Genomic DNA, 21463 nt, shown 5'->3' with positions numbered 1-21463 from the left:
GGGTATATGGGTGGATAGATTGGTGGACAGGCTGAAATATTAGGTATGTATATGAAGTGGAGAGTGCACCCAAGAACATGTATAGGGTTGGCAGACAGTGGTCCAATAACTTTATGTGTATGATCTTAATTCCCAGATGTATAATGGGGCTCACAAGGGGCAAGGTTGTAGTCACTGCTTGGTCACAGCTAGCTACCCAGAGAGACCGATTAGTTAAACCTCTGGGCTCAGGACCGTAGTCCCAGAGGACATCAAGCTCAATTGGCATAACATACTACACAAAACATTGTTCCACCTCCTACTGTGGTGAGTAGCGACTGAGATCTTAAAAGCTTGCAAGCTGCCATCTAGATGCAACGATTGGTCTCCCCTCGTCCAGAGCGGAGCAGAATGAAGAAAACCAAAACTTAGTTCTAGTGAGTGGTACACCATCCGATCTGCAGTTTATACGACTATGAGACCAGAAGAAATAGATGGTGCTCGGCTACTACTGTCAACCACTTGGAAGAAGATATTTGTAGGAGATCCTGGATAGACAGGGAGAATAATGTGGAACAAAACTCAAAATCATTTGGAAAAAAAAAAAAAAGCAGGGAACAGGTTTGCTGGCCCGAGGGAGCCTGGTGGAACCACTGAGACTGTGACCCCTAGCTGCTCAGGTCTGAAATTGAATGCACACCTGTGGCTTCCAGCCAAACAATAGACAGGTATATCAGTTGAGCATTTACCTGAGGTAGATACACTCATTGGAGAGAATAAGCATGAGAGAAAGAAGGGCTGCTCAGACACAGGGAGACAGCTCAGGGGGTAGGAGTGCATGGAGAGATGAACACAGGGAAGAGGTAACTATCCAGAGGAAGTAGGAGGGGAGATCTTGCATTGTGCTAAATTGTGGTCAATGTCATGATACAAGGTATATGTGAACTGCTGTATGGAAAGTGTATTTGCTCAGTAAATTTTCACCCAAATCAAAATTAAAAAAAAAAAAAAAGGTATTTGCAATGACTAAGTCACTGGTCTTGCAAAATTCTGTCATGCAATCTCCAGTGTCATATTTATTACCAAGGGCATATTTTCCAACTACCAACGATTCTTCTTTGTTTCCAAGTTTTGCATTCCAATCACCAGCAATAATCAATACATCCTGATTGTGGTTTTGATCAATTTCAGACTGCAAAAGTTGGTAAACGATATTCATTTCTTCATTTTTGGCTTTAGTAGTTGGTGCATAAGTTTGAATGATAGTAGTTTTAACTGGTTTTCCTTGTAGGCATATGGATATTATTCTATCACTGACAGCATCATACTTCAGGATAGATCTTGAAAATTTCTTTTTGACAATAAATGTGACACCATTCCTCTTCAATTTGTCATTGTCGACATAGCAGATCACATGATTGTCTGATTCAAAATGGCCAATACCACTCCATTTCAGCTCACTAATACTTAGGATATTATCTTTATGTGTTCCATTTCATTTTTTACAACTTCCAATTTTCCTAGCTTCATACTTCCTACATTCCTTGTTCAAATTATTAATGGGTGTTTTTGCTGTTTCTTTCCATTTTGAGTCATGCCCCATTAGCAAATGAAGGTCCAGAAAGTTTTACTCCATCCACCTCATTAAGGTCAACTCTACTTTGAGGAGGCAGCTCTTCCCCGGCACATTTTGAGTGTTTATAACCTGAGGGGTTCATCTTCCAGTACAATATCTGACAATATCTCATGGCTATTATTAAAGTTTTTCAGTAATACGTGAGACAGTGTTTCAATGATATTCATAAGGTCTTCACTAGCCAATTTTTTCAGAAGTGGATGGCCCCATCCTTCTTCCCAGTCTATCTTAGTCTGGAAGCTCTACTGAAACTTGTTCACCATGGGTGACTCTACTGGCATTTGAAATACTGGTGGCGTAGCCACCAGCCTCACAGCAATGCACAAGCCACCGCAGTATAACAAACTGACAGACAAGTGGTGGTGGATTAAATGAGATTATGTAAAAGTTTACTACAGAGTCTGGAATCCTTGGGTGGTATGAACAGTAAACATGCTCAGCTGCTAACTGAAAGGTTGGGCATTAAAGTCCATCCAGAGATATCTTGGAAGAAAGGCCTGGCTATCTACTTCTGAAAAATCAGGCACTGGAAACCCTATGAAGTTCTCAGTTCTTTAGCACATATACTAACATTGGAACAATACATGGAAGATTAGTATGACCCCAGAGCAAGATGACACACAAATTCATGAAGCATCCCATATTTATTTTTAAAAAGTAACCCTGTGTAGCACTACTCTGCACACCTGGGGTTGCCACGAGTCAGTCAAATTGACAACAACTGTCCCCCTCCCCACCCCCTGAACAGTGCTTAGCACATAGTAACTATTCAGTCATTGATCATTATCATTATTATCAATATTATAGAGATGGTGATGAATCAGAAAGGAAAATCTCTTGAAGAAGTCAGAACATGAGTTGGGCTTTGAAATCTCAGTAAGATTTGGAGAGGTTGAGGGAGCAAGGTGGGCTGGAGTTTCATAAAGGGAGAAGGAGTCATATGAGCAAAAGCAGGAGGCAGCAGAACAGGAGGGGGCTGCAGGCTGTGGTGAGGACAGCACATTGCAGTGGAGGCTACCAGGAGAAAATGTCTAGCCTGGGCAGGAGAGTCCAGTAGGGCAGTCACGCTCATTAGGGCACACAGAGATGCTTAAGTCAGGATCTCTAAATAAACTGTACATAGGGATGCTCCATGATACCAAGAACCCTGCTAAGCCCTGGGTCCTCCTGCTTTTAAATGTTCACTCTTGAGGGAAGAGTTCAGAGCAAGTGTCACTCCTAGGCCACAGAATCATTTAAAGCACTGTCATTTTTGAAGAGTGTATTTTATTCCATAAATACCAATTGATCACTTCTTACTTACTTATCATGAAGTCAACAGAGACTAGAAAGAGAAGTGTGAGCAGTCTTCCCAGGACCAGATGAGAACCAAAAGATCAAATCCAAATTAGTACTTCTAAAAGGGTATTTAGAGGAACACTCACAAAGGGGTTTTCCAGAATGTACTCAACCTTGTTTCATAATTCAGGACTTGAAAGAAAAGCCAAGTGACCTTCTGAAGATGCAGCACCCAGAGTGCTGATAGCTCATCTCGTAGGTATGCATTTCAGGTACAAGGTGTCTGCTTGGCCCTTTCTCCCAAATAGAACTTCCTGGACACCTCATTTGTTCCAGACAAAGGAGGTAGCCAGGGTTAACCTGACACAGCTACTGAATTATCCAAAGATGTTCCCTGTCACAACCCTCCTTCTCTCTGCAGAGAACACAGGCGGACAGCCTCCTTAATCAGGAGAACCACATAGTGGGGAAGGATGAGGAGTAGACTTGGCCCCCAAAATATTAAAGCATGACCTACTTAAGTAATATCTAAGCATCCACAAGGGGAACAGTGTGGAAACGTTAGACATCAGCTATGTAAACTGAGACATGTGCCATGGTTCTGTTTGTCCTTTGACAGTATAAACGTTGGTATTTTTCACTCATTAGAAACTGAAAAGCTATACAGCCTTATACCACTTCTCTGTGGATTTTGTCTCCTCACTCTGATTATTAAATCATCAATTTTTCTGACTTTGTCTCAGCAGAATCTCAGCTCTTAACTTGATTTCAGAGGCTTTAGAAGCACCCCATTTGCCTGAAATGCTCCCCATTACAGAACCATTTATGTAAAGGCATAATGCCTCCAGAAGTCTCCTATTAAAGTATGAACACCCCTGCCTAACACACTGAACATGTTCATGGTCATCCTCACCTGCATAGTGATTTATTTCTCAGGTAACCAGACACTGTATTGAAAAAAGCAGAATTTTAGGGAAGGCTTTCTGGAAAGTAAAAGATGGAAAAAGGGCAAGAAAAGCCTAAGGCTCAAAGTACTCCCTGTGGAGCAGAGAGACAGGGCATTGCCAGCATAGATACCATGGGATGAGACCTATAGACCACCTCAAAGTCTGTTCCTTCAGATTCCAGTAGCTGTGCCTGTGGTGAGTGCAGTCATAATCAATGGTAGGCCTGTTCTTCTGTACCTGCTCGTTGAAGCTACTCTATACAATAGGGGCCCCTCTCATGTGGCCTTGGGCAGCAGGAAACCCAGGGCATCGGGATTCTGGGAAGAAAGTACTGAAGAGAAGGTTCTGGGGAAGAGAGGCAGGAGGCACCATGGCTGTTCCTGTTGGCTCCTGTTTTGATATTTCATCTGAATGAAAAGTGTGCTCATCTACAGGGAGCTGTGAATAGCTGTACCTCAGTTTTAAGTGTTGCTGCACCAAGCTCGGCCGGTTTGATGCTGAAAAACAATTTCTGAGTAACTCTACCTTTAGCAGGAGTTTTGCAAGATATGGTCCATAGCTCCATGGAAGTTCCTGAGACTCTTCCAGAAGGTCCATAAGGCATTTTCATAATAAAAATAAGAGAGCATTTGCCTTTCCCACTGTGTTGATATTTTCACTGATGGTGCAAATGCAATGATAGGTAAAACTGGAATCAAGGCAGAACGTTGTATTCTTCACTGGCATGCATTGGCAAAGGAAATAAAACCATTTTCATTTAAGAATGCCTATGCAAACTCAGTAAAAGATTGAAAATTTGATTACATTTTAACATTTTTTAAAATATTCTATGCAGGGATGGTTTAAAATTAGGAAAGGTGTGCAACAGGGTTGTATACATTCACCATACCTGTTCAATCTCTATGCTAAGCAATCTGAGAAGCTGGATGTTTTGGTTACTTTTGCTGCTCTAAGAGAAAATACCACAAATGGGTAGCTTGAACAAACAGGAGTTTATTCTCTTAGATTTTGGAGACTAGAAGTCTGAGTTCAGTCCCACACTCTATGGCTGGGAGAAAGCCACTTGACCTTGGGCCTCAGCTCTGCATCTTGGTTCCTGCCCACTGAAGCTGGAGGCTTTCTTCACTCAGGCAGCTGCTGGCCACTAAGGCTGACAAACCCAAGGTCGACTAGTAAAAAGGCACAGTCCCAATATTACCTAACCACATGGCAGACCACTGGTTTGAATCCTTTAAGACTTCCAAGATCGGCACACAACATGGCAGGCTGCTTAATAACAACTCAGCTACATGCAGGATTCAAGTGTGCCAAAAGCTGAAGACCTTTCTCAAAGTTGCTTCTTATATACTGAATGCAGACCACATCCCTAAAGCAGCTACTCAGCTGCTCATAGTAGTTTCCACCAAGGAGCTGATTACCAGTCTCATCGTGGGGAATACTATATCTGGCTGCCCAGCCACTCAAAACCAGGTCCAGCCAAGTTGACACACAACCTTAACTACCATACTGGACTATATGAAGAAGGACATGGCATCAGGATTGGAGGAAGGCTTATCAAAAAGCTGTGATATGCAGATGATACAACCTTGCTTGCTGAAAGTGAAGAGGACTTGAAGAATTTATTGATGAAGATCAAAGACTAGAGCCTTCACTATGCATTTCACCTCAACATAAACAAAAATCTTCACAACTGGAGAAGCAACATCATGATAAACAGAGAAAAGATTAAAGTTGCCAGAGATTTCATTTCACTTGGATCTACAATCAACACCCATGGAAGCAGCAGTCAAGAAATAAAACAATGTATTGCATTGGACGAATCTTCTGCAAAAGACCTCTTTAAAGTGTTAAACAGCAAAATGAGCCTAACTAAGGTGAGTCTGACCCAAGCCATGGTATTTTCAATCACCTCATATGTGTGTGAGAGCTGAACAATGAATAAGGAAGACCGAAGACGAATTGATGCATTTGAATTATGGTGTTGGTAAAGAATATTGAATATACCATGGACTCCCAAAAGAAACAAAAAAATCTATCTTGGATGAAGTACAGCTGAATGCTCCTTAGAAGTGAGGATGGTGAAATTTCACCTCTCGTGCTTGTCATGTCATCAGGACGGACAAGTACCTGGACAGGGTCAGTGAAGAAGAGGAAAACCCTCAATGAGATGAACTGACACAGTGGCTGCCACAATGGACTCCAGCACGGCAATGATTGTGAGATGGCACAGGACCAGGTAGTATTTGGTTCTGTTGCACATTGGGTTGCAGTGAGTAGGATCCAACTCGACAGCACCTGACAAGGCTCGTGGTTCAGTGTTAGAATTCTCAATTTCCATGCAGGGGACCTGGGTTTGATTCTCAGCCAACGCACCTCATGCACAGCTACCACTTGTCCGTCAGTACAGGCTTGCACGCTGCTATAATTCTAAACAGGTTTCAGCAGAGCTTCCAGACTAAGACAAACTAGGGAAGAAGACCTAGTGATCTACTTTCAAAAATCAGTCAGTGAGAAACCCTGTGATCACAATGGTCTGATCTGTACCTCATCATGGAGAGGGTGCAGGACTAAGCAGTGTTTCATTCTGTTGTACATGGGGTCACCATAAGTCAGAGCCTAACAACCACCACAACAAAGGGTGTTTATGGCCACATGGTAAGTGCTTTTTTTAAAAAAAATTATTATTTGGGAGAAAGTTTACAGAGAAAATTGGCTTTCCATTTAACAATCCATACACATTCTGTTTTGTGATGTTTACTGCAATAAGTGCCTTTTCTTTTTTTTAAGAGAAGATCAGGGAAAAATAAAAAAATTAAGACAAGAAAGCAAGTCTATTCCCTAGATTCCTAGGACTTCCCTCCCTCTGGGAACTGTATTTCATCCCTCAGGTCTGTTGATTCACACTCTGTGGTAGTTGAGTTTGTGTGTCAACTTGGCTGGGCCTGGTTGACTGGCTGGGCAGCTGGATGTAGTATTCCCCATGATGAGACAGGTGATCAGCTCCATGGTGGAATCTACTGGGAGCAGCTGAGTAGCTGCCTTAGGGATGTGGTCTGCTTCCTGTATAGAAGGAGAAGCCTTGGGAATAGTCTCTAGCTTATGGCACGCTTGAACCCTGCATGTAGCCATGTTGTTGTTCAGCAGCATGCCATGCTCTGCCAAGCTTGGGACTTTCAATGGACTTGAATGAATGGCCTGCCATGTGGTTTGGTGACACCAGGACTGTGCCTTTTTACTTGTCAACTTTGGGCTTGTCAGCCTCAGCAGCTGGAAGCTGTCTGAGTGCAAAAAAAAAAAAAGCCTCTAGCTTCAGTGGGCCAGGAGCAAGAGGCAGAGCTGAAGCCCAAGGCTGAGGGGCTTTCACCCAGCCCCTAGAGCCTGGCACTTTGAACTCAGGCTTAAAGCCTCCAAACTGTAAGAGAATAAACTTTGATTTGTTAAGGCCATCCCATTTGTGGTATATTCCTGTCAGAGTGGTACTAGGTAACCAGAACACACTCATTCCACTCAGTAAGGGGGTCAAGCCCAGTAGGGACTGCCTCAGGTAAAGACAGGGACTGACATGGCTTGTTTAATCCAGAACGTCTGTCCTTGTTCCCAGCTATGGTTTTAATACCTGGGCACAACAGAGATGGTTATTCCACATTGATTACTGGCTTACCCCATAGTGAGTGTGTCCATAGCATACTCAGCTTTGGGGACTTCAAGAGGTTACATGAACAAGAAGTGTGGGCAAGAGGTAAACGGTGAAGCTGCAAATGTCTCTAAGCTGTGACCTTAGCCAGTTAGCCATGACCCCATGTCAGCCATGACCCCATGTGTGTCACAGTAGAACTGTGCTCCATAGGGTTTTCAGTGGCTGACTGTTCAGAAGTCACCAGGCCTTTCTTCCAAGGCACCTTTGGACTCAAACCACCAACTTTTGGGTTAACAGCTGAGCATCATGTTAACCATTTGTAGCACCCAGGCACTCCTACACTGGGACCTTGGTGGATGGGAAGTACGGAGCACAGACAATGTGGAGGTGGCTGCAGGCTCAGGATGATTTGGCCATACTCAGCACTCACAACATTTCAATCCTTCAGTCCTCTATCTCTGCCTTAAGAAGCTGTGATGGCATAGTGCCTACGACATTTAACTGCTAACTGGAAGGTTGGTAGTTCAAATCCACCAGCCACTCCACAGAAAGAAGACTGGGCAATCTACTTCCATAAAGATTTACCACCTCAGAAACCCAAAGGGATCCCATGAGTCAGAATCAACTCCATGGCAGTGAGTTTTGTTTGGTATGCCTACTTTATCAAGATTCTTAACGTATCAGCTCAGACCAGCACTCCACAACTTAGCAAGCTTTCTAAGCCTAACAAAAGATTTTAAAAATATATCTGAACCCACTCTTCATTTCAAGCTCTGATTCCACTGTCTGTACATCTTTTGATGCCATGTCAAAGCATTAGTCATGCTGACCTTGTCTTGCTGAACATGGCTTTGCCATTGGCTCAGAAGAACTGAAAATGTCTGCTTTCTCCTTCAGAAAAGAAAGAAAACTTTCCCCTGTTTCATGTTTTTGTCAGCTCCTTTTTCAGAGAAGATAAGTGGGTGCTGAAACACATTGGCCACATTATTTTTAAATGAATTTTTAATAGCAAATAATTTGTTCCATCTGGGAAAAGACTGGTTGCATTTTCTGCAACAAGGCACAAATAAGGAGGGATTCTTTCCAGCATTTTAAAAAAAAAAGTGTAGTTAGATCCTCATCACACTGGTTGTTCCATGTCAGTGGCATTTTGTGACCCTGAAGAGAGGCTAAACCCTTGGCTCTTTCTCCTTCCCTTGAGACCGTCCACCTCTTACACTATCAAAGAACTTTGCTTGCCAGACACTCCCAAGGTTTTTGACATCCAGTATCAGGGAAGAAAGGGGGTTGGACTATTGTGGTTTCACACTAGTAGTTCACACTGTACCTCACTCCAGCCATTTGGCAAATTCATCAGGTGGTGTCACATATCAGCCACTGAACTTGGCTTGGCTTCTCTGGGTACTCTTTGCAAAGAACACAGACTCCTAGTTGGCAAAAGGGAGCAGAAACAGCCAGAGAGCATTTGGGGAAATCAAGGGTTGGGGCATCTCTGGGCCCCATTTTGATCCATCCAGCTCTCATCTGGATAGAGCTCCATGCAGGAGCTCCTGAATTAAAGGCATTCATAGAAAGGAAGGAAAATATGTTTGTGCTTGCCACTGTTCCAAGATCCCTTTCTAAAAGAAAATTTGTGGGGTGCCATCATTGCCAAGTGAGCAAATGGTTAGTGACTAAACTACCCAGTGGTTGTGGTAAATGTTTAACAACTGGCTAACCCAACAAAAATATATCTGTATAGAAACATTTGTATGTACATTTATTTAAAATGTTACTGATATAAAGGATGTGAGTCACATGACTAACACATAATAATAAATATACAATACTCTTTATTGTAAATTGCATACTTCCAATTGATTTCTCAGAATGCTCACATTGATTTCCCAACTTACTACCCCGCTCCCCGCCATGGCTGATTTTTCCAAAGGAGATGTCCAGGTCTGTGGTTTTTCTGGAGTTTTAATTGATTTTTCAAACTCTTATGTGGGAGCTCTGGTAGCATAGTGGCTAAGGCACTTGACTGCTAACCAGAAGGCTGGCGGTTCAAACCCACCAGCCACTCCTCGGAAGGAAGATGGGGCAATCTACTTCTATAGTGACACTGCCTCGGAAACCCGAGGAGGGGTCGCTATGAGTCGGGTCCGACTCGATGGCACACAACAACAACAACAACAACATGTCCACAGCCAACAATGGTTGCCATTAATAAACAATGGTTGCAATTGATGAACAAATGTAGTTCTGATTTTTTTTCTACTTTAGTAAGATGAATGTGAAACAATAAAGACGTACACAGAGTGTCACTCAGTTGTCAATGATGTAAGCAATTTCTTTGATGAATTGGATAATAGTTTTTGAATATTGTTGATGCTGATAGCTGCCATCAAGTTGGCCCCGATTCGTGGAGACATCATGCACAATGGGACCGATCCATTGTGTTCCACAGGGATTTCACTGGCTGTTTTTGGAAGTAGATCACCAGGCCTTTCTTCCTAGTCTGTCTCAGTCTAGAAGGTCCACTGAAACCTGGAAGCCTATGGAAATTCTGTGTCCGGAGCCTTATCTGGGACCTGTTGCACCCTACCGAACCAGCGGCAGGAATGGCTCTGTGGGGCACAGGCTGGATTTCGAAAAAAGAAGCAGAAAAAGCCAGGTTGATCAGACAAGGCTTTATTACAGAACTTACATAAAGAGGTTGGTGCCAAGATTCCAGCCACAAATAGGGAGGCACTGAGAGTCACCCAAGTGGAGGTCCGCACATGGCAGAATGGGATGTGGGTTTATATACTTAGTGCTTACATGGAAGGATATGTGCAGTGGAGCCAGGAAAAAACATGTCTAGTCTATGATAGATGGGGCTGTTTTTGTACTGGTTAATGGGTTTTAATTGAGGTTACCATGAAGTCAGGTGTTTGGTGTGTTTTTTTCCTGGCCCAGGTCATTGTCTGGTTAGGTATTCTGGTTCTTTCCCATAGTACTTTGCACACAGGACTCGTCTAGCATTGTTCATGGCCCTCACAGGGCCTCATTGTGTAGGCATGATTGGAGCCTCATTTTGTAGGCACAATTGATTGAATCACCCCTCCCTCTCACACACACACACACACACACATACACAGAGACCCTGACGTCAACTGTATCAGGCTATATGGTTGTTTTGCTGGCTTGGCCAACCCCCACCTCACTAGTACAAACCCTCCAGTGCAGTCTGGAGGCCTAGATAACAAAAAGCACCTCAGTTACTCAGGAAATTCCTGTGGTTGTATTTCAGGAACCAAGGACAAAGGCCAAATTACTTGAGGTAAAGTCATTCTTTACTTCACAGTATATTTATATAATTTAAGTTTTTAAATGACTGTGTTTAACAACTAGAACACAGAATTCCTGAAAATCTGACAGTTTGCTCCCACAGGCCAGTACAGGCCAGGTCTGGCACATCACTGGGTCTCCATTTCTCTATAGGCATTACAGAGCCATGGACCAGCTCCCTAACTCTTATGGTTGACCTCTGTCCCCCCAAAATTATGTATTATAATCCTAACCCCCATATCTGTGGAAACATCAGAAATACATGGGAAAAACCAATGATGGCTTTTCTCTCTTAAGAGGCTATTAAGTCCAGCTAATAAACACCTTTTGTTGTTGTTGTTGTTGTTCGCCGTCGAGTCGGCCCCGACTCATAGCGACCCCTCCTTGGGTTTCCGAGGCAGTATCACTACAGAAGTAGGATTGCCCAACCTTCCTTCCGAGGAGTGGCTGGTGGGTTTGAACCACCAGCCTTCTGGTTAGCAGTCAAGTGCTTTTAGCCACTATGCTACCAGAGCTCCTTTTAGTAGAGACTTAATAGCCAGAAAGTCCCACAAGGCTACTTAAATCAAAGGAAGGACCTTTTTTTTTTTTTTTTTTTAACTACAATCTTTTAGGATAGGAGTTGGTAAAACAGCTCCACCTGTTTTTGTATAGTCTGGCAAATGAAGAGCAACTTTCACAGACAAACATCTGCAAAACCCTATGGGGTAGCTCTACTATGTCCTAGAGGGTCACCATATGTCAGAATTGACTCGATGGCACACAACAACAATAAAAACTGTGAGAAAATAAATTTCTCCTTTTTAAAACTCCCACTTGTGGTAGTTCTATTACAGCCACACTAAGAAACTAAGATACTATGTCTAAAGCAATCCCAGGAAGCAGAGAAATTGGAAGGCTCCTATCACCCTAACCTCACAACAACTCTCTAGATTTTTCTTCTTTCTCTATTTTCTTCATCACTTCCTTGGATCTGCTTCCTTTCTAGTGTAGCATTCTCTGTATACTATTTCCCACATACCCCACTTTCTTCTCAGTGCTTCCTCTGTAGCTCTTTCTGGTATTGTTGCTGTTTGTTACAGGGCAATCTACTTCCATTAAGATTTACCACCTTGGAAACTCAATGGGGGTCATTATGAGTTGGAATCGACTCGTTGGCAGTGGGTTTGGTTTTTGTTTGTTTATTCCCATTTCAGTCTTAGCTCTTCCTCCTCTTACTTCCCTTTTCATCTCTCAGCACACAATTTTTCAATCACCACTTCCCATGGCCTTCTCCAAGCCTCCCACTCTTCTTCTCTCTTCTGGCAGAGCTGGAGCTTAAATTTAAGAGGAGTCTGTAAAATAAAAGACTGGCATATGGGCTGAAAATTTACATCAGGGAGATACACTCCTTGGAGAGACCAATTATGGGAGAACAGAAGGGCAGTGTTTGCACAGGGAAACTGCTAGGGGAGCAGGAGTGCATGGGAGGGAAGGACACAGGGAAGAGGTAACTATGGGAAGGAAGAGGGAAGAAAGCTGTTAAATTGTGGGAAATTGCAGTCAATGTCATGAGACAAAATGTGTGTGAACTGCTGTATGAAAAATTAATTTGCTCTGTAAACTTTCACTCAAATCACAATAAATATTTGAAGAGAAAAAAAAAAAAAAAAGAAGAGGCTGCAGGAGTCCATGTCTATCACGGGTCTATGAGGAAATTTACAGCAGGCTTGGCCTTCTGGGGCATTTTCTTTCTAGTCTTCTGATGCTCCATACAGCACTTTAGTGAACTTGACAATCAGGAATTGTGTCTGAAGATATGTATCTGAAGTTGAAGTGCCTGCACATTGAGTGGGTTTTCATAAGTGAAAACAGCATAGCATAGACGAAGCTGACTGAAAAAGCCAATCAGCCCGGCAATAAAGCAATTAAATGGTGCTAATTTCCTGGACTAAATATTCAATGACATCCAGTCATTAAATACTGAGTAATTCAGGGACCCTTGTGAAGAAAAAAAAAAAATTGTTACAGATCCTCTTACAGAAAAACTTTTAGCAGCTCATAAATGTATACATTAACTTTGCAGTCTTAAAAACTGGCTAAGAAAAACTTTTAACTATATTTTCTATAATTGATTTTATCTCTTGAACTCTTATTTCTGCAGGCAATGGGAAATGTCATCTTACCAATTCAAAGTGAACACAGTCCTTCTTGGAGAGAATAGTCAAATCTTGAATCTCTTCCCTCACTCTTCTCCTAGGAAGTCACCTAAGTTGCAGATGATGTGGGTCTACTAGGAGAGTAATCCTGGTCCACGCTCATTGGTGTCCACCATGTGGGTTCTTCTGAGTTAGGGCATCCTCACTTGTGTTTACTGCTAGCAATTAACCTACCTTCATGATGGAAGCTCAGTTATCCCACTGTCCTTTCTACTCTATGCCTTTCAGCCAATTCCTGCCCCCATCCTGGTGTTGGACAGGATGTTTCTGAATGTTCATTGGTTTCATTGGGAATTAAAGGATACATGGCAGTGGGTGGGCATGGCAGGGAGGCCAATGCTACACAGCACTCTGTGTAGCTGCCATCTTCTCAATCCACACAATCCACTCTGCCTCTTATCTCCAGCCTTATGTAGGGCTTTTAGTGCACCCACTTTCCCTACTCCCTTGGGTTCATCCAAGGAAGGGTCTACTCTAAGAGTTCACCTATGCTCTGTTCTCTTAATTCTCTCTCTTTCCTCAGTTTGTGGGATCTTTATCTAGGTAAGGGCAGGAAACTACTCATACATCATCATTCTTTCTTTTGAACCAATGTGTGGAATAAAGCAGTGGCAGCACTATGTTGGTAAATGTTTAACAACTGACTCTCCAGGGGTCAGTTTGTAGTGTTAGCCAATTTTCATGGTGCAAACACTTCTAGTACAGCTGATTTCAAGCAACCAGTGTGTTGTTACTGAGAATGGAGTTGCCAAATTTGGTACTCATGAACTGGTACAAGCCAGCATTGGCACACCACTGGATGTCAAAGCCATTAGTTATTGAGAGTCCATGACTATTTTTTTCAGAACTCAAAATCCTTCTCTCTCTCTCTCTCAAAAGTCCAGATTTTATAATGGAAAGCCTTGACCTTAAAGACTTTTCTCCTTGTGAGACATCTAAAGACCCTATTTTAGAACTCAAAGCCAAGAACTTGACTCCATCAGTTCTCTTCTGAGAGTAGTGTATGTAGATTTCTACCCCTATGTCCCCAATAGTGCGAAAAAGCTAAGGGACACAAGACAGTCTAGAGAAAAAGAAACCTCAATATCTCAAAGTATTATCCACATCCCACTTGCTATTTTTTTAGAATGTTTTGAAATAGTAACTACATTGCCAATAGAGATGTCCACAGAGAAACTTCTATCAAACTTAACTTGGTATTAACTTAAAGAGTGGGTCAGCTAGTGGGGCTTCTCAGTGGCAAAGAAAGAGAGGGAGAGAAGGAAGGGAGGACCAACAGGAGAATCATTAAATAGAGTTACCAAAAATGTGATAACACATGCATTGTGTTGACATTCAACAAATCAATGGTTTCAGCATGTACACTCACTATTAACGGTAAGCCTAACCTCATTTGAAGATGTCATAAGACTAATGCGAAGCCCTGATGGCACCTCTACATCTACCAGGGGGTCCGCAGCTCCTGTCCCCTGAAGTGATGGCAGAGGGATGAGATGAGAAATCTAATTAGTGCTCACTCCTTATCTTTCCTCTTTCCCACCTCCTACCTTCCCTGAGACTAACAGGGCAGAGTTTTCTACCCCCTCTTTAGTTTCCAATCCACTGTCAGTGAAAGAACTAGAGATGCAGATGCTGGTGATCCTTTAGTCCCTGGATCTGGGATGTCCAAGACCCAGACTGAAAAGTGAAAGGTAAGAGAATCTTTAATATCAAGACTATATTTTGATCACTTGCACATCTGCTTTCCCCTTCCGTTTTACTCTGGCCTGCAGTAGACAGGTACCTCAAAGTCTTTTCCAACATGAGAAGTGGCAAAGATACCAGATTCCAATCAACCTGACTCCCAATTGCTTTAGGGGTCTGGGAAAGTGCATTGACAAGCCCAAGGTCTTCTGCTATTAACTTACCGTATGACTTTGCACAAGTTACCTAGCATCTCTTAGCTGCAATTCCCTCATATGTTAGTGGAAATACTTCTTACTTATAAGGCCAGTCTAAAGATTAAGTGAAATTTTATGTAAAAGGGTGATTTGCAGACTGAAATTCTACATAGATATTTGCTCTTGATATTCCACATTGATTCCCTCAAAGGTAAAGACCATGTTTTATTTATCTTTGTAACCACAGCACCTAGCACAGATGCTGCCCTCAATAAATGTTAATGGATTGAATTATGGAAAGAGCTACTTATATTATTCAGAGTCTAGTTAAAAAAACAGCCATACTAGGTTTTTAGTCAGATTAGTTATTTTTCCAAATAACATTTAAAATAGGAATTGATTAAACAGATTTTGACATACTGAAAAGGGAATGAGAGAACCTGAGGTAAGAGATAGGTAACTGCAGGAAGCAGCTACCACCCCTGGGGTGGGGTGGGGTAGACAGAGGAAGAAACGCAGAGCTCAGAGGAGGGTCCAGCTGGTAATGGTTTTTCTGAGGGGTTGCCAGTTTGGGGAAAACTGGAAACTAGAAATTCTTGCTGCTGCAATCAACTGTTGTTGCCAAGGTAAAGAATCATTAATGGGGGAGAAATAACAGAAACAGCAAGTGTGATGGTTAAGTTTGTGTGTCAACTTGGCTGGGCCTGGGCAGCTGGATGTAGTTATTCCCCATGGTGAGATTGGTAATTAACTCCATGGTGCAATCTATTGGAGCAGCTGAGTAGCTGCTTTGGGTAGGTGGTCTGCTTCCCAAATATAAGAAACAGCTTTGGGAATGGTCTCTAGCTTATGGCACACTTGAACCCTGCATGTAGCCATGTCGTTGTTCAGCAGCCTACCATGCTCTGCCAACCTTGGGATTTTCAATGGACTTGAATTAATGGCGGGCCATGTGGTTTGGTAACATCGGGACTGTGCCTTTTTACTTGTCAACCTTGGGCTTGTTAGTCTCAGCAGCCAGCAGCTGTCTGAGTGAAGAAAAGCCTCTAGCTCCAGTGGGCCAACAGCAGGAGGCAGAGCTGAAGCCCAAGGTTGAGGGGCTTTCATCTAGCCTCTAGAGCCTGGCACTTTGAACCTGGATTTAAAGCCTCCAAACTATAAGAGAATAAATTCCTGTTTGTTCAACCCATCCCATTTGTGGTATATTCCTGTCAGAGTGGCACTAAGTAACCAGACAGCAAGCAATATAGGAAAGGGCAAGTCCCTTCTCCCAGCTCCAGAGCATCCATGCTCCTTTTAGCTCCCCCCTACCTGCAAAGCCAGCAGGGATCCAACCAGCAAAGAAGAAATATGTGTAAAGTTGCAGCCTCAGTTCTGGGGCAGAGTCTAAAAAAGGTGGGGTTGAGCTGAGAGACAATAGCATATAAGCCGTCACAGCACTCTTAAATAAGATTCTCATCATACCCGGTAGCACAGTTAAGTCCCCGCAATGGTTGAATTAGAGACCACTGAACCAGCCTGGTTTGGCCCTCGGTGGTTATGTTTGCTCCATTCTGAGTATTTGCAAATCCATGGATGCCTGAGAAGGTGATGTGATCGATCATCTTTAGTGAGTTGGCTGGTTCTAGAACACAGAATTCACAAAAAACGAGATGCAGCTATAAATGCAGGTAGGACTTTTACCTGCGGGTGCAGATACCAAAGGCTATGTTTTGAACTATTTCCTCGCTCTTTTTGTGTTATTTTAGAATGAACATAGGGAATATGAGTGTGACAACATGAGAATCAGAAGGGTCCCAGCCCTCCATGTCCTGCCCTCGCTGACTCTTACCTCCTTGGGGAGCACAGTCCCCTCATACACCATCCAGGTGGACATGAGAGGCCCGGTTGCTACTGTACATCATGTTGGGCAGTGGCTACCAATGTGCACACACAGGGAATAGTGTTCTTAACTTCTTGGGGCCAGTGTAGAGGTAATCAGGAAGCAAATTAGTCTTGCCTCAGGTCACAGCTGGAGAGGAGGCACAGAAAGGGTGCTCTGTGGACTCAGGCAAGTTTCACAGCTGCAAGAGATAGGAACCTGTCCAAGAGGCCCCCTCAGCCAGGCACACTCTGGTGACTTGAACTGGCTTCCTGGGGCAAGCACCCAACTGGCCTCTGTGGGTTTAGTAACAAGAAAAAATGGAGCATCTTCAGTGATTTCTTATCTTCCTTCTCACCCTTTTCTCCTAAGAAACATTGATTACACTGAGGACTATTAGAAGACTTCCAGGTTAGTATGACTTAGTAAGTCCCCAGCTCAACTCTGAAAAGATTGGTGTTTTTAAGTCAGAATCTAAATGAAATTGCTATTTCTTGTATGTCTCTTGAGATGATGTTTAAGAATTACAACTACCTTTCCTGTTTCTACAGATAGCTAGATGATAAATTGCCATATGTCTCAGGAGACAAATTTCTCCTACTCTGTGTGTTAGTTATCTAGTGCTGCTATAACAGAAAAACACAAGTGGATGGCTTTTACAAACAGAAATTTATTCTCTCACAGTTTTGGAGGCTAGAAGTCTGCATTCCAGTGCATGCTCAAGGAGAAGGCTTCCTCTCTGTGTCATCTCTGGAGGAAGAAAGTCCTTGTCTCAACAATCTGTGGGTCCTGTGTTCCTTGGAGAACTCCGTGTGTCATGGCATCAATTTTCCCTTGAGTCTAGGAGGTTCTCAGCACAGGGACCCTGGGTCCAAATGAGCACTCCGCTCCCAGCTTTTCTTTCGTGGTGGTGGGAGGTCCCTCTGATCTGTGCTTGCTTGTTTAATTTCTTTTACATCTCAAAAGAGACTGGCTAAAAAGACAGCTTAATCCTGTAGATTATATCCTCCCTCATTAACAAATTGCCTCTAATCCTGCCTCATTAACCTCACAGAGGTTAGTATTTACAATACATTAGGATAATTGTTATGTGCCCTGAGTCATAGTGACCCCTTCATGGGTTTCTGAGGCAGTATCACTACAGAAGTAGATTGCCCAACCTTCCTTCCGAGGAGTGGCTGGTGGATTTGAACCACCAGCCTTCTGGTTAGCAGTTAAGTGCCTTAGGCACTATGCTACCAGAGCTCCTTTAGGAAAATTAGATCACATAATTAAATATAATTATATAATACTGAGAATCATGGCCTAACCAAGTTGCTATATATTTGGGGGGCGGGGGTGTCACAATTCAATCCATAACACTCCATGAACATTCCATCATTAAATCAAAAACTAACTGCTGTCGAGTCGAATCCGACTCATAGCAACCCCTTCTTGGGTTTCTAAGGTGGTATCTCTATGGAAGTAGAGTGCCCAGTCTTCCTTCTGAGGAGTGGCTGGTGGGTTTGAACCACCAGCCTTCTGATTAGCAGTCAAATGCCATAGGCACTACGCCACCATTGTTGTTGTTGTTGTTTGCCGTCGAGTCGGCCCCGACTCATAGCGACCCCTCCTTGGGTTTCCGAGGCAGTATCACTACGGAAGTAGGATTGCCCAACCTTCCTTCCGAGGAGTGGCTGGTGGGTTTGAACCGCCAGCCTTCTGGTGAGCAGTCAAGTGCCTTAGGCACTATGCTACCAGAACGCCACCATTAGGAAGGCAAAAATATATGGAGTTGGAGTTGCACTGGCTTCTAATCTTAGTTGGCATTTTCCTCCAAGTGAAATTCATCTCCCATTCCAGGATGGGGAGCACCATTAAGCCTTTTCATGGATAGACTCAACCCTGGGGCCATGTGGGAAAGAAGCACAGGTTTGACTTGGCTTCAGCTCCCCACATCCACCTTCTACTTTTTTCAACAGTCCTGTTTTCCTTCCACCTCCCTCTCTGGGGGTATGATGCATGTTCCTGTTGACCTCTGGCTACTTTGTCACCCACCCCACCCCCACTTTGAAGTCAAGTATTCATTTGACAGCTCTTTTCCTCATTCCATACTCTGGCCAAAATATAACCAATTTGATATCTCAGTCTCTTAAGACTCTGTTCTTTGTTTTCCAAGGGTATAGTTGTTTATCTAGATGAGCAGGGGGTAGAATGGGTGCTGCAGTTCAATTCACAATATAAATTGGGGGTGTAGCATTTGTTCAGATCACGGGCATAACTTTGTGTTAAGTATTAGTACTACAATAAATTCTTTTGAACTCTCCGGCCCAACATGACAAGTCCAGCCCCATGACTATTCCTAGAGTGCAGGCTCGTTTGTAGTAGTTTGTACACATTGTGCTTCTGTCACCACAGCTGGCTGGTGTAGCACCCAGAGGAAAGCCACATCTACAATCAGTGTTGATCGTAATTGACGCCAACAAGAATAGATAGGATCAGCCATTTGTGGAAACAATCCATTTTAAACATAGTTGTAAACAGAAAGGCAGCACCTCTGCCAAATATAATCAGGAGAGCACCTCTCAAGCTGATCAAGAGACCAGTGTCACTAGACTTCATGACAACTGTATGCTTAGTACTGGAACTTTGTTTTTGTTTTATTAGTTAAATTGACTCATTGGCAGTGAGTTAGTATTATTATTACTATTATTTTTGTGGAAATTTATACATCAAAAAATATACCATTTCAAAAATTTCCACACATCCAATTCAGTGGCACTGATTACATTTTTCAGGTTCTACAACCATTCTCAATATTCTTCTTTTCCAAATTATTCCACCACCATTAGTATAAACTCACTAGTCCCTAAGCCTCTCATCTAACCTTTGATCTCACACAGATAATTCTTTTTTTTTTTTAATTGTGATTTGGGTGAAAGTTTACAAAGCAAATTCATTTTGCATATAGCAATCCATGCACATTTTGTCTCATGACATTGACTGCAAACCCCACAATGTAACAGCTCTCACTTCCTCCCTGTAGTTACCCCTACCTTGTGTCCTTCTTTCCTATGCATTCCTGCCCCTTGAGCTATATCTCCCTGTGCAAATACTGCCCTTCTGTTCTCCCATGAGTGATTGTTTTAAGGAGTGTATCTATCTGGTGTAAATGTTCACCCTACATGCCAGTCTATTGTTTGGATGGAAGCCATGGGAGTGAGTTCAATTCCAGACCTGAAGCGTATCTCAGGGCCATTAGTCTCAGGGGTCTCATCAGGCTCTATCAGACCAGTAAACCTGGTCTATTTTTTTATGATTTTGAGTTTGGTTCCACATTGTTTTCCCACTCTATCCAGGATCTCCTGCACTGATTGCTTTCCATTGAGTGGTTAACAGTGGTAGCCAGGCACCACCTAGTTCTTCTGATCTCTCATAGTCATATAGGCAGAGGTTTGCATGGTCCACTACTCCCTTGACTAAATGTTTCCATGAGTCTTTGGTTTTCTTCCTTCTTCTTTGTTCCAGATGAGGAGAGACCCCATTGTTGCATCTAGATGGCTGCTTGCAAGCTTTTAAGACCCCAGTCACTACTTAGCAAAGTAGGATATAGAAAAATGTTTTTGTGTAGTATGTTATGCCAATTGAGCTTGATGTACTACCCCATGACCATGGTTCCACGCCCACAGGTCCAAAAACTTGCTCCTTCAGGGTGGTTGACTGTACCTGAGAAGTTATCATAACTTTATGGCCTGTTAGTTCTATTTATATGGACATTATTAGAGCACAAATACATATGTAGAAATATCATCTGCCAACCTTTTATGATCCCACATAGATAATTCTTTAAAAGAGTACAATGTTCAAGGTAGACATACTTTACTAATTAAGCTATTATTTGGTTCAAAGAAGATATCAGGAGATAATTTGGGTTTAAGGTTTAAAGATTATCTCAGGGCAGGTTCATCTAGCCTCAAATAGGTCCAGAATATCTAGATTCCACTGAGAATTTGAAATTCCATTCTGCATTTCCCTCCCTTTTGATCAAGGTTTTTCTATAGTATCTTTGGTCAAAATGGAACTTTGTTTTTTTTTAAGTAATCTATTTAATCATATTATAACTGACTGCTGGGTAGAAAGATGATATTCTATGGATTCTAGAACCTAGAGGAGCCAAAGAGTAAATATTTGTAGGTGTTTATCTTCTGCTGACCAATGGGGCAAATACTATGTTTGACAGGTCACTGGATAAAATAAAAGCCAACATTGACAGAACACTTACTACACATGCCAGGCCAGAGGTAGGGAAGTTTGGTTTTTTTAAATGTTCTTTTTTTTTTTTTTTTTAAATTGTGATTTGGGTGAAAGTTTACAGAACAATTTCATTTTCCATACAGCAGTTCATACACATTTTGTCTCATGACATTGACTGCAATTTCCTACAATGTACAATGTAAGAAGTAACACAGCTACCTCTTCCCTGTGTCCTTCCCTCTCATGCATTCCTGCCCCCGCCCCAGTGGTCTCCCTGTGCATACTCTGCCCTTCTGTTCTCCCGTGATTATTCTCTTCAATATGTGTATCTACCTGATGTAAATGTTCAGCCCATATGCCGGTCTTTTATTTGGCTGGAAATTACAGGAGTGAGTTCAGTTCCAGACCTGAAAGGCAGCCAGGGGCCATAGTCTCAGAAGTTTCACCAGGTTCTACCAGACCAGCAAACCTGGTCTCTCTCTCTCATTCTCTCTCTCTCTCT

The 21463-nt window shown here is 42.7% G+C and overlaps 1 non-coding gene across 1 annotated transcript; it reads left to right on the top strand.

The window, feature by feature from the left end:
* Positions 1-2157: 2157 nt before the first annotated feature.
* Positions 2158-2263, top strand: LOC122149531. The gene has a single exon (XR_006163182.1). It is a non-coding gene; the product is annotated as a U6 spliceosomal RNA (small nuclear RNA).
* Positions 2264-21463: the final 19200 nt, after the last annotated feature.

Source organism: Orycteropus afer, unplaced genomic scaffold, assembly GCF_000298275.1.
Source record: "Orycteropus afer afer isolate SDZICR_OR568_19922 unplaced genomic scaffold, OryAfe1.0 scaffold00030, whole genome shotgun sequence".
Lineage (NCBI taxonomy): Eukaryota > Metazoa > Chordata > Mammalia > Tubulidentata > Orycteropodidae > Orycteropus > Orycteropus afer.
This window is presented reverse-complemented; position numbering and strand designations above follow the sequence as displayed.